This window comes from Miscanthus floridulus, chromosome 5 (assembly GCF_019320115.1).
Source record: "Miscanthus floridulus cultivar M001 chromosome 5, ASM1932011v1, whole genome shotgun sequence".
NCBI classification, from domain to species: domain Eukaryota; kingdom Viridiplantae; phylum Streptophyta; class Magnoliopsida; order Poales; family Poaceae; genus Miscanthus; species Miscanthus floridulus.
In genome coordinates, this window is record NC_089584.1 from 37,314,979 (window position 1) to 37,328,428 (window position 13,450).

General features: G+C 40.3%; 1 long non-coding RNA gene across 1 annotated transcript; it reads left to right on the plus strand.

Moving 5' to 3' along the window:
* Window positions 1–10,985: 10,985 nt before the first annotated feature.
* LOC136451977 (uncharacterized) lies at window positions 10,986–12,810 on the plus strand. The gene is made up of 2 exons (XR_010758702.1): window positions 10,986–11,371; window positions 12,643–12,810. It is a non-coding gene; the product is annotated as an uncharacterized lncRNA (long non-coding RNA).
* The last annotated feature ends 640 nt before the right edge of the window (window positions 12,811–13,450 follow it).

Below are 13,450 nucleotides of genomic sequence, written 5' to 3' on the forward strand. Positions count from 1 at the left end.
TGAGGATATATGTATATATCAAGTGTCGAGGAATCAGGGATTGTACGACGGTGGAATCAATATCTTAATATGTGTTCTTAAACGAACTTTCTATGAGACTATGCTAGAGCAAATAACTTCTTAGCTATAGTTAGACAGACAACCCGTCTGATCTAATAAATGGTCTATATGTGCACATCTGTAGTCGCCTAGAGTGCTTTCAAACATATAGTCCACCTGAAACTGTCCATGCAGAACTTAAGCTAGCAGCCACCCCTTGCTTGTGGCCCCACGAGTCAGCACGAGCTGGCAATCCATTCTTGCCTGGAAACCTCAAACTTAGTTCGTACACTCTCCAACTCCCTTTCTCTCTCTAGCTCTTGAGTTCATCAATGCACCAATGAGGAGGAAGGGAAGGGAGAATGATGAAGGGAAAGGACAAGTTCATCACCACCACCAGCTCCACTACCACCATGGCAAGGATGAACTAGGAGAGTTCATTCCCCTGGCCATTGGGTGGAGAAAAGAGGAGAAAGAAGATGGAGAACCAAGAAAGGAGTCCAATATAATCCTTTCTTTCCCCAAGCCTTGTTCTTTAGCACAAGTTGATTCAAGGTAAGCCACTCATGCCTACTAGATTTTTGGCCTAATGCCACGAGACACCCACTGGTAGAGAACCGAGCTTTACTCCCGGTGGGGAACCCCTCTAGTCCCTTGCATAGAAGACTTACATAACATCTCTTGCAAGGACGAATGGGTCGTCTCTGTTTGCGGTCTTAGTGAGATCAACGGTAGTAAACCCTTCACTGTCAGTGTTGATTTTCTCGAGCCGGACCCACTGGCAACAAAAAAGAGCTGCCTTCAACGGACCGTAGGCTAGCTCCCATATCTCCTCTATGAAACCATAGTATGTCGCCTGCACGTTGCCGTTTTTGTCGTGAGCATCAAAACGAACACCACAATTTTGGTATGTGCTCTTTCCATCTTGTTTTTGTGTGTAAAATGTGAATCCATTGATCTCATACCCTTGGTACTTAAGATATGTACTCAAAGGTCCCTTGGCTAAGGCATCCAGGTGATTACCCAACTTTATTCCAAGCAAGCGACGTCACAACCAGCTGACAAATTCCTCCTTATATTTTTTATCCAGCCAAGCCTGTGACTTACTCGGATACATAGTTTGCAGCGATTGCCTATGCTTGTCAATGTATGGCATCACACCCTCGGCTTGCTGGAGAATAGCGAACTATGCCTGTCTGAAAGAAACAAAGTCATCTACTGTAACAGATTTCTCCCCGACCATTCCTTTGCCATGTAGTCTTCCCTCATGACGAGATTTTGGAACTCTGACCCTTTTGATGTCCAGATAATATGTGCAGAACTCAATGGCCTCCTCTGTTGACCATCCTTCAACCATGCCCCCTTCTGGCCTAAATCTGTTCCTAACATACCTCCTGAAAACTTTCATCAATCTTTCAAAAGAGAGCATCTGATGCAGGTATATTGGGTCAAGGGCTCTAATTTGGTCAACAAGACGAATGAGCGGATGCAATGAGATATCAAAGTAAGTCGGCGGGAAATGCATCTCAAGCCTAACGAGAGTTTCGGCTATGTCCTGCTGCAGCTGCTCTAACGTGGACACATCAATGACCTTTTTTGAGATCGCGTTGAAGAACGAGCAAAGCTTTATGATTGGGGCGCGGACCTTTGGGGGGAGGATACCATGCAGGCCAATAGGGAGTAGCTGAGTCATAATGACATGACAGTCATGGGCCTTCATAGGGCCATAGTTGAACTTGAGTTCTCTCATGTTCACTAGCCTCTTCGGGTTCACACAGTAGCCCATTGGGACTTTGAGTTCATTGAAGAAAGAAATAAGCACACGCTTTTCTTCCTTCTTCAATGTCTATGACGCAACTGGAAGTTCAAACTGGCCATTCTCTAGCTCCATGGGATACAGCTCCTTCCTGATTCCCAAGTGTTGCATGTCCAGACGTGTGGCTAGTGAATCCTTTGATGTCCCCCTGATGTCCATCAAGGTATTAAGAGTGTTAGCGCACACGTTTTTAATGATGTGCATGGGATCAAGACAGTGGTATACACTCAGAAATGGCCAGTAAGGTAGTTCCCAGAAAACTGATTTTTTCTTCCAAACGCTCCCATCAGGCACTGCTACTGCATTGTCCCCCTTCCCAAGGACAACCTCCAGTTTGTTGAGTTCTCGAAGTATCGTAGGCCTGTCTCGATATTTTGGAGCTAAGCGTTTCTCAATAGTATCATTGAAATCTTTTCTGTTCCTGCGGTAAGGGTGATCCTTAGGTAGGAACCTACGGTGTCCCATATAAACTATCTTTGAGTTATTTGGCAGATTTACCGCATCAATGTCGTCCAAGCACTCGACACATCCAGTATAGCCTTTTGTCTTCTCTCTAGACAACGAACCTCGACCTGTTAGGTCGGTGATTGTAGCGATAAGTACTCCCTTGATCGTGACATGTTCCATTTTGTACTTGTCCCAAACATCCGGCACACCCTTTTCAAACATCTCCACTAGTTCATCGATCACTGGTTCTAGAAACACATCGATGTCATTCCTAGGCTGTCTTGGCCCTTGGATCAGTAGTGGTATCTGGATGTACGACCGCTTCATACAGACCCAAGGTGGAAGGTTGTATATATAGAGCGTCACTGGCCAGGTGCTATGATTGCTTCTAACCTAGTCGAAAGGATTCATCCCATCTGTGCTCAAAGCAAACCAAAGGTACCTTACCTCTCCACCGATGTCCTTATAGAACATAGCATTGACAGTCCTTCAGTCATGCCCATCGGCGGGGTGCCTCATCATTGTATCTTTCTTACGCTCTTCGCCATGCCAGCGCAACAGCTTGGCTAACTTTGCACATACAAATAGCCTATGCACCCAGGGAGCTATAGGGAAATACCAAACGACCTTTACGAGACCTCCTCTGGTCTTGGTACCCTCATCTGACGGCCCTTCCTTATACCATGGAGTTTCATACTTGGGGCACTTGTCCATGTCTTTGTATTTTTCTCCATGGTACAATATGCAATCATTGGAACACGCGTGGATTTTTTCAACCTCGAGGCCGATGGGGCAGATCATTTCTTGGCTAAGTATGTATTTTCTAGCAACTCATTTTTTTTCTAGGAGCATTTTCTGTATTATAGCTAACAACTGATCGAAGCCTTTATCGCTCAATCCATTTGTCGATTTGAACTCTAACAGCATGATGTCGGCTTCCAGTTTGCTTATTGGACAATTCCTATACAATGGTGTTTTACCATCTTGTCTCATTTTCTCTAGCTTTCTCAGATATCTTTCACTAAGACATCCGGTCTCTACATTACGTAGCAGCTGAGAAATGCCATCGTTATCCTCGGTGTCGTCAACTAGCGTGTTCCTAAACATATTATTAACTGTGGCCATAGGTTCCGTATTGACACCGGGTTCCTCGTCAGCATAGTGGATGGCTACGTCAGGTATGTCCACATCATCATCGTTTTCCCACAGAACATTCACACCAACCTCGCCATGCATAGTCCATATCGTATAGTTTGGCATGAACCCCCTGGTAATCAAGTGTGATCGTATAGACTCAATTTGACGAAAGTTTCTATGATTCTTGCAATCTTTGCATGGGTAGAAGACAGGGTTCCCATTCCCAGCATGGGCTTTGGCATCGGTGATAAACTGGCTGACGCCATGCATGTACCGCTTGTCCATTCAGGACAGATGCATCCACTCTCGATCCATCTCTGCACACAAAAATACTGAGACAGTAATTACAAAGAATTAATAAGAAATCGAGCTTCATGAACAACAATTGTAGCTCGAAAGTACCATTTTTGGAAAACATTATTGTACACTAATTATTGAAAAATTGAAATTGGTAGCTCCAGCCCTGTAAATTGAAAATCGTAGTAAAAACAATTATTGCACAATATTGAAGAACAACTATTATACTCTACTTCTAAGAACTAAATATAGCATCACATACTAACAATGATGATCTTGACCACCATGGAATAATTAGCTAGGAATTTAAATGTGTTCATAGACACCAACCTTTTGGATGATGGATTTACCATAATTTGAGCCTTGCACAAATGTCCAATTGGAAAAGTGCTCTCTAGAATGGAGAAAGAACTAGAATGAGAATCAAGCAATGTAGCCATCAAAACGAAGCTAATTAAGCAACAAAATCAAAGGAGTGGATGTTTGTTACTAACCTTAAAGCAAAAAGATCAAGCCATTCTTTAAAATCCAAGCACTAGCTTCATGGTGAAGAGCAGCCGCAACAATGGAGGGAAGGGCCCAAAAGCGCGCCTCTGTTCTCGGGATGGAAGAGGGGAGGAAGAAGAGGACGGCTGTAGCCTTTTTGTGTTGTAGGCTTATCACCATTGGCTCTTGGCTAGAACCGACAGTGATAGTGTCCAATCACTGTCGGCTCTTGGTTTAAACCGGCAGTGATGAGTGCCCGCCAAAACACTACCGGTTCAAGCCACAAACCGGCAGTGATGTGATCCTTCACTGCCGGTTTTAGCCCAGCCCCAATCATTTTTTCATTTTCAAGCTCATAACCGGCAGGGAAAGTACGTCACTGCCGGTTCTCACAAATCCGACAGTGATGAGGCCAGCAGTGATGTGCAAATCTAGCGTAGTGGCTGCAGCCGGTGCTGCACCTGGCGATGTACATGCTCATTGTCTCCTACATGAAGGGCACCAGGAAGGCGTGCCCGAATGCTGTCTCCGGGTTTGTCGATGTGCAGGATGTTGCGCGTGCCCATGTGTTGGTGTACAAAACCCCCACTGTGCATGGACGCTACCTCTGCATTGGCGAAGTGGTGCACCGGTTGGAGTTTATTCAAATGATGAGAGAGCTCTTCCCACAGTATCCGATCACCGCTAAGTAAATCTCTCTCTCTCTCTCTATAGTCTCCACACTACTTATTTCAAGTTCAAACATATTGAGATATCCTTGCAATGGCGACGAGTTTACTTTGTAGCACTATTTTTGTGGAAAATCCATATGATTCTTAAACAGAAATGCTATATAACACACGTGTGTTTTAGCACTAAAAACACATGGATTTTTAGTCCATTGTCAGCCTGTTCGGTTGGCTGGTTCGTATCGTTGCTGGTTCGTGAAGAAGTACTGCTGGCTGGTTTGTGTGAGACAAAAATATTGTTCCGGCTGGAAATTTACGATCGTTTACGACAAGCCACAGCCAAACGAACAGGCTGTGTATCGTTGCCTGCGTTCGTCTGCCAAGCCATGATCGTGTCAGGTCTGCGTCCTAGTCTTGTCGGAGATGACGGTGGTGTAGCTTCCTGGTCCCTAGCGCGAGGCAGGTGGTAATAACGGCGGGCAAGCCGGTGGTCGTGTCAGGTCTGCGTCCCAGTCTTGTCGGAGCAGATGACGGTGGTGCAGCTTCCTGGTCCCGAGCGCGGGGCAGGTGGTGATGACCTTGTCCTCTTGTCCTTGCATAAAAAAATTGTTTATTGTGATATGTGGATTTGTAGATCTGTGATCTTATGATTGTCTAGGAGGATGGAAGTTGTTGGATCTTAATTCTATGGTGTAAAAAAATTCATGTGTTAAAACTGCATAAAACACATGGTTGTTGGGTAGATAGACTCTTCTTAAAAACAAAACAAAAAAACATGGCACAAAAGCATCAGCCCTAGTACTTTACGTTAGTTATAAGAAATGATATAAGATGTTTGTACCAAATTAAAGTATTTTCAACATAATATTGTGTTGATAATTTGCTGGAATCATCTTGTAAGACAAATAATGATGCTTCAAGGTGTGTTTCAGAAGTTAAAACAACAATATAGGAATATTAAAAAATCGTCATCCATATGCAGCAAGTATAGTACTCCGGCCTAGACAAAATTAAAATGGCTTCTTGTATTGTTTAATTGACTATTCGTTCTTGACTTATAAACAATGTAAACAAACTCCCATAGTTTGTTAAAAGATCACTAAAGCAACTTAATTTAGCCTTTGATCTGTAAAAAAACATGTGTGTGTGATATTTTACTTACTCCTATTTTTGTCCACCATTTAGGTGTAAGGATGAAAATGCACCAAAGGTCAAACCGTACAAGTTTTGTACAAAAAGACCACAGGCTCTGGGCATGAAGTTCACTCTGAAAGAAAGTTTACACAAGACAGTGATATGCCTACAATAACAAGGTCATATCCCAAAGCTCCCCCACAAGTCGGCCTTGTGATGAGGATATATGTATATATCAAGTGTCGAGGAATCAGGGATTGTACGACGGTGGAATCAATATCTTAATATGTGTTCTTAAACGAACTTTCTATGAGACTATGCTAGAGCAAATAACTTCTTAGCTATAGTTAGACAGACAACCCGTCTGATCTAATAAATGGTCTATATGTGCACATCTGTAGTCGCCTAGAGTGCTTTCAAACATATAGTCCACCTGAAACTGTCCATGCAGAACTTAAGCTAGCAGCCACCCCTTGCTTGTGGCCCCACGAGTCAGCACGAGCTGGCAATCCATTCTTGCCTGGAAACCTCAAAACTTAGTTCGTACACTCTCCAACTCCCTTTCTCTCTCTAGCTCTTGAGTTCATCAATGCACCAATGAGGAGGAAGGGAAGGGAGAATGATGAAGGGAAAGGACAAGTTCATCACCACCACCAGCTCCACTACCACCATGGCAAGGATGAACTAGGAGAGTTCATTCCCCTGGCCATTGGGTGGAGAAAAGAGGAGAAAGAAGATGGAGAACCAAGAAAGGAGTCCAATATAATCCTTTCTTTCCCCAAGCCTTGTTCTTTAGCACAAGTTGATTCAAGGTAAGCCACTCATGCCTACTAGATTTTTGGCCTAATGCCACGAGACACCCACTGGTAGAGAACCGAGCTTTACTCCCGGTGGGGAACCCCCTCTAGTCTCGGTTCTCCACCCGGGAGCAAGCATCCGGGACTAAAGGAGGGTCCTTTAGTCCCGGGTCAGGAACCGGGACTAAAGGAGGACCTTTAGTCCCGGTGGGTAACACCAACCGGGACTAAAGGTGCCTCCTGACATGCCACGATGGCCGGCACCTTTAGTCCCGGTTGGTAATACGAACCGGGACTAAAGGTTTTTTTCTTTTTTCTTTTCTTTTCATTTTTTTGTTTTCTTTTCAAAATAGGTTTTCGAAGTCGTATTGTACGCTGCTAATTATACATTTATACGCGCATATAGTATGTTTCGGTTCAAGCACAATGAACGTATTAAATCACACAATTCAAGCATATATATATATATATATATATATATATATATATATATATATATATATATATATATATATATATATATTTACATGCATGCATGCATATGTGTATTTTACATTATATTATTTCATGTGCATATATTACAAAAGATTGCATTACAGTTGTTGTGACATAACAAGTTTCCTTTTATCCTCTAGCTTGGCTTCAATGGCAGTGTTGGGTCGAAGTAGAACTCGCCCTTGGAATCGATGACCTGCTCATTAAAAAATCCGGCTATAGACTCTTGAATTGCTTTGATTTGGTCTTACCGTATGACCTTTTCCTCCAACCATCGAGTCTACAGGTTTGAATTAAAGAAAAATAAATTAATATATGTACATATATATATAAAGACATAGTAACACAATCAATAATAATAATTAAATGAATATATAGTGTATTTTTAACGTACTTTGAGTCTCTCTGTAGGAGTTCTTTGGAAGAGCACCTTGATAAACTTGCAAACATAGTAACCACAGTAGTATTGCAAACGTACTTTGAGTCTCTCTGTACCATTGCAACACCACTAATTTGGGTGCAATAGGTAGGTCGTATTGCAACCTTTCTGTAACATGTAGCAATATGTGACTATATTGCTATGAATAAATTGTGTTGCAGTATGTGAGATTTTCGTTGCAACAGGAAGGTGCTACCGCGACCATTTTAGAATTATGTTGCAGTTGGTTGGGAGTTGCATTAGTGTTGATTTTTGTTGCAATTATTTGGTGTTATTACAACCATATTGGATTTGGTTGCTTTTGGTTGTAACTATTGCCACAGTCGAGTTGCAATAATCTTTAGTGGTGTTGCAATAGGTAGGTGGTTATTGCAATGAATATTATAAATCAATGCAATAACATGTTCCTATTTCCACGATTTTTTTGGTTATAATAATCTTCAATAGTGTTGCAATTGCTATATGCTTATTGCAACTAGAATCCTAAACGAATGTAGTAACATGTTACGATGTCGTTGGCGGCACTTGTATTTGGTGGGACTTTTGGTGGCTAGGGTCCATCCAAAATTGTTTCCTAAGCCCCATGGCATTTCCAAAACCCTCCAAAAATTCATTGCCAGGACCACATGTTAGGAAATGTAAAAAGTTAGGCAAAAATGAGGCAAAGGTGTGACTTGAACTTAAGACCCACCCATCATGAGGGGGTAGACTTACACTAAGTTATGTTCATGTTTGTGTTATTTCATGCACAATACTCTTTATGTTATAAGTTAACCATTAATACAACTAGTAAAATATAAAAAAGACAAAAAGATGCACAAGTAGGACTTGAACCGGAGACCCTCCTATCATAATCATAAGGGAGTTGACTTACCACTACAAATTTATGTTGGTGTTTTTGTTTAACCATGCATAGTAAAATCTTTGTATTATAAGTTAACTTTTAATACAACTAAAAAATGGTTAAAAAAACAAACCAAAAAACACACCATAGGAACTTGAGCCTAAGATTATCCACTTGAACACCAAGCACACCCACCACTACACTATGTAGGTGTTTGTGTTTGTTTTTGCATACTAACAATGTATAACAAGCTAACTATGGAATACAATAAAATTATCATAATAATATCTATGTTTGGTTAGAAAATTCTACAAACTTGCATGACAATACATTTTTGGTGTATAATCATTCCAAAAAATCAAAGGACTTTAACAAAGTAGTAAAGCAGTACTACACATTGTTCACAAACCGATACTCTCACATAGTTACATGTAACTAAACCAGAGATGTACCTATTTATGAAGAATATATAATCCCAATATACTAAAATGAACTAAAATTTTTATGGAAACCTTATGAGCCCAAAATATGTTGCCATGCCATTTTGTAGAGTTTTCTGACTATATTTGGATACTATTATAATTATTTTATGAAATTACCATAGAATAATAGTAATAATATCTAAATTTTGTTAGAAAATTCTGGATACTTGCATGATTTTTTTGGGTGTATAATCATACAAAAATTTTTATTTGTTTTTAACAGCACAACACTACCCATTGTTCATAGATGGGTATATCTCTCACATATGTATTTATTTATGAACAATGTATAATTCCACTTTATTAAAGCGAATTGAATTTTTTTGTTGAAAGCTATGGAACCAAAATATGTTGTCGTACCGGTTTATAGAATTTTTTTTGTCCATATTTAAAAATTATTATAATAATTATATTTTGAAATTACTATAGAATAATCGTAATAATATCTACATTTAGTTACAAAAATTGTCTTTCATCGTATAATGAAATTTAAAAACATCTCTATAATATTAACTGTAAAAGATATTCAAAACTTTATCAAATTATTTATGTGCATTTTCATTTTTTGCAATATGGCACTCAAAAAAGTGAAAAAACGGGGGGAGGGGGGATGTACGATAACCACCAAGTCATCTTTTTTTTCATGTCAAATTATGCACAATATATTTGATCAATGACTATCAATGGCCCAACACTGCAAAGAAAACAGCTTCTTACGCACCCCACCTTAGGTATCGAACCTGGCCACTTCGGGCATAGCTAGGGAAGCAAAGATGAACCATTTGAGCTACAAGGCACGTTGTGTTTTAGAATTTCCTGATGATATTTAAATATTATTACAATTATTTTGTAGAATTATCATAGGATAATTGTAATAATATCTAAATTTGGCTAGAAAATTATATAAACTTGCATGATGACATGTTTTTGTGTATAGTCATTTCATAAAAAAATCCAAATGATTTTAGAAAATTAATAATACTCGTTGTTCATAAATGGATACATCTCTCGCGTAGTTATATGAAACTATATGAGAGATATATTTATTTGTGAACAATGTAAAGTCTCACTTTATTGAAATGATTTGAAAATTTTATGGAAAGCTTATACACTCATAATATGCCCACATGCCAATTTTTAGAATTTGTAGACCAATTTATGATAGTATTATAATTATTTTGGTATAATTTTGAGATAGAAGATTGAATTATCCATAGTAAACAATTGGATTCTTTATCTATCTTTAGGACATGGGCTATAATAAAATATATGAGCCTAAATATAATTTAGTGTAATTTTTTAGTATTATTTGAGGTACACGCAGTTCTATTTGGAAATACTTTTTAATAAGCACATAATAATTTATTTAAACTTTAGAAAATAGTAATTCACTTCTAAATTTTTTTAAACTTCTACACAACAACATATATGTAGTATATCTCATATAAAAATATTATGAGTACATAAACTAATTTGATTATTACTCCCTCCGTTCAAAATTATAAGTCACTTTGACCTTTTTTCACATCCATTTCGCGATGCATTTAGATATAAAATATGTCTACATACATAACAAAATAGATATACTAACAAAGTCAAAGCGACATATAATTTAGAACGGATGGAGTACTTGATAAGTGTGTCTAAAAAATGTAAATGTTATTTTAGAAAATAATAAATCACTTCTAAAAATATTTAATTTTTTTAGGGAAACTTCTAAAAATATTTAATGGTGCAGACGGGAGTACTAAACATCTGGTCAGCCAGGCCTAAGGCCCAGCTAACCCTATAGCGGATCTCATCCATCCTTTTCGTCCGACGGCTCACAACAATATATACCTAGTGAAACCCTACACGTTTCCTTCTTCCATGAAATCCATATTCTGACGCCCGGACTCCTCCTGTGCGCGCATCTCTCTCACGCGACTCCCTCCGTCTTCTCGCGGACGGCGCGTCCCTGCTCCGGCTCCTCCCCGCGCCGTGCGCCTAGGCTGCTGGGCGGGCAGCCGCCCACCGCGCCGGGCTTGCCGCGTGCCGCGCCGCCGGCCTAGCCTTGGCTGCCGCCGCCGCCGCCCATAGCCGGGTGGGCTGGCTGGCCACGACGCCGCCGTCCCTGGCCTCGGCGGGCGGGCTAGTTGGCTGCCGCCCCAACCAATGTCATCCGAGACCGCTACAGCTTTCGGATCGGGCGCACCCCGCCGTGCTACCCCGTACCGGGCCTGGAGCTAGTGCGCCGGTGTCGATCTTGTCTGCGCTGCCTCGTCACGCTGTGCTCCTTCTCTCTGCTGTGGTGAGCTCCTATGACATCTCTTCCTGCTGACGAATGTGTTCGATTTGGTCTGTTTCGAGTTAGGAATCTAGGGTTAGGGTTGCAGTACGGTTCTCTGATACGCGTTGGTTCTCTTTCTTGCTGTATGCAGTCGCTCTAGTCTCTTGCTGCCCCTTGAAGGAGCAACGTCAATCACTGCATGTTGTACTGTGTGTATTGTACTATATGTCTATATCCATGTGGGGAATTGAACCAAGGTTTTAAATAGCCGGCTAAGCCTCTTAGCTGCTGTCCTCGCCAACAGCTAAGGGCAGCTATAGCGGGCTATAGCTGCGGCTAAGACATTTAGTTGTTTTTACAAAAAATTGAAAAAAAAAATACACAGAACCATGTCACAAATATTTAATTATTTGCTTGAACAAGCAATCAAGCATAGATCCTACAATGTACAACTGATCTTTAAATTATAATGTGAACAATCAGTAAAACTAATTTCAAATGAGCAGCTTAGTAAAGAATATATTTAATTATCTGAGTTGTTTTCACACAAAATTTATAGCCTGAGTGCCAATAGGGCTGCGATGGACGAATGGATTGGGTGAGGGAGGCTTTACTGGGCCGCGTGGTCGATTTGCTGGCCCAACAACAGTTTAGCTACAGCTAAATTATGGTTCATTTAGCGGCAATCTCTAGCTATCTCCGGCTATTAGCCTCTTGCTTTTCTTAACGCTAAAAGTGATATATCTTAGCTTTAGTCTTGCCCAATAGCTATAGCTGGATATAGCTCCAGCTATAGCCGGCTATTTAAAACTTTGAATTGAACATGTTTGAGTTTTGCCGATACGTAAGTGAATCCAGTACCAAATGGTGTGGTTTCAGACCTTTTTCATTTGGGGGGCAGACCTGTACTTAATTTGTATCCTTCTAACCAGATACAGAGTCTGTTCAATCCAAAGGAAATAAGCATAAGTTAGACAAAATGCTCTATGATGAACAACAGTTCGTTTAGGTTCAGTCATAGACAAATTATTATTATGAAACTCTTATTTTAGGTCCAGGCATAGATGCAATTAGAGATCCCAACTAACATTATAGCTGTAACCAAATGAGTTATCAGCTACTACCTGCTGTGTATGGTTTGTATGAAAACAAGAATAGTGTTGAATATTGTATAGGAAACCTAACATGCGAAAATAATATTTTCATTTTGTTAGTTCTGCATTTTTATGTTTCTATAGCAAAAATATAAATTGTGTTGCCTGAAAAAAAAATATGTTATTTTTTTAATCCAGGTTCAGCTAGCTGCTATACATGCCTACTATCGCAGAATGAGTACTTCAATATTGCCACAACACCAACCTTGTGTGAAAGAAATGAAATGACTCCATAGATTGAACAAACATCACTGCAGGTAATTTCAAAATGCAACTTGTTTATATCCATCATAGATTATTGCAATATATGAGCCATAACATTTTTCTCTATTTTAGTAGGCTAGCTCACCAAGCAACCTGAAAATACAACTTGCGTCTAGGATAGAGTGTGAATAATCACACCACTAGAACTCTAGAAGTAAAGTACTCTTAACCGGACTCTTCCTCAAATCAAAGAAGGAAATATGTCTGAACTATATTTCTTCAAAACAACTGAGGGCTACTATCACATGTCTGATTTGGACCCTCCACGTCTGGCCAAGTGGGCCTAGCGAGGCCCAATGCAGGGCCCGAGCCGGGCTCAGCTGCCTCCTGCGCGCGACCAAGGTGGTGCGACCCCTGCCGTCCCTCAATTCCCTCCCCAAGAAGGAAATTCGGAATAGATGGGAAGTTTTGAATAAAAATTAGGAAAACAACTTAGAGTTTTGTTTAGGAAAAGATATAGGATTTGTTTAGAAAATAATATAGGTTTGCTTAGAAAGGAGAAGTCCAAATCTATAAGGACTCTAACTTTACTTGGGAAATAAGTCCAATAGGGATTGGACTATAGATATAGAGGAGATGTAATCATTTTAATCTTAAGCAAGAGTTGAGCAATTGCTCTTCCCTCTCTCTCTCATTCTCCTTGCACCTCTCCCTGCCCTAGCCACCGCCACCATACCTCTTG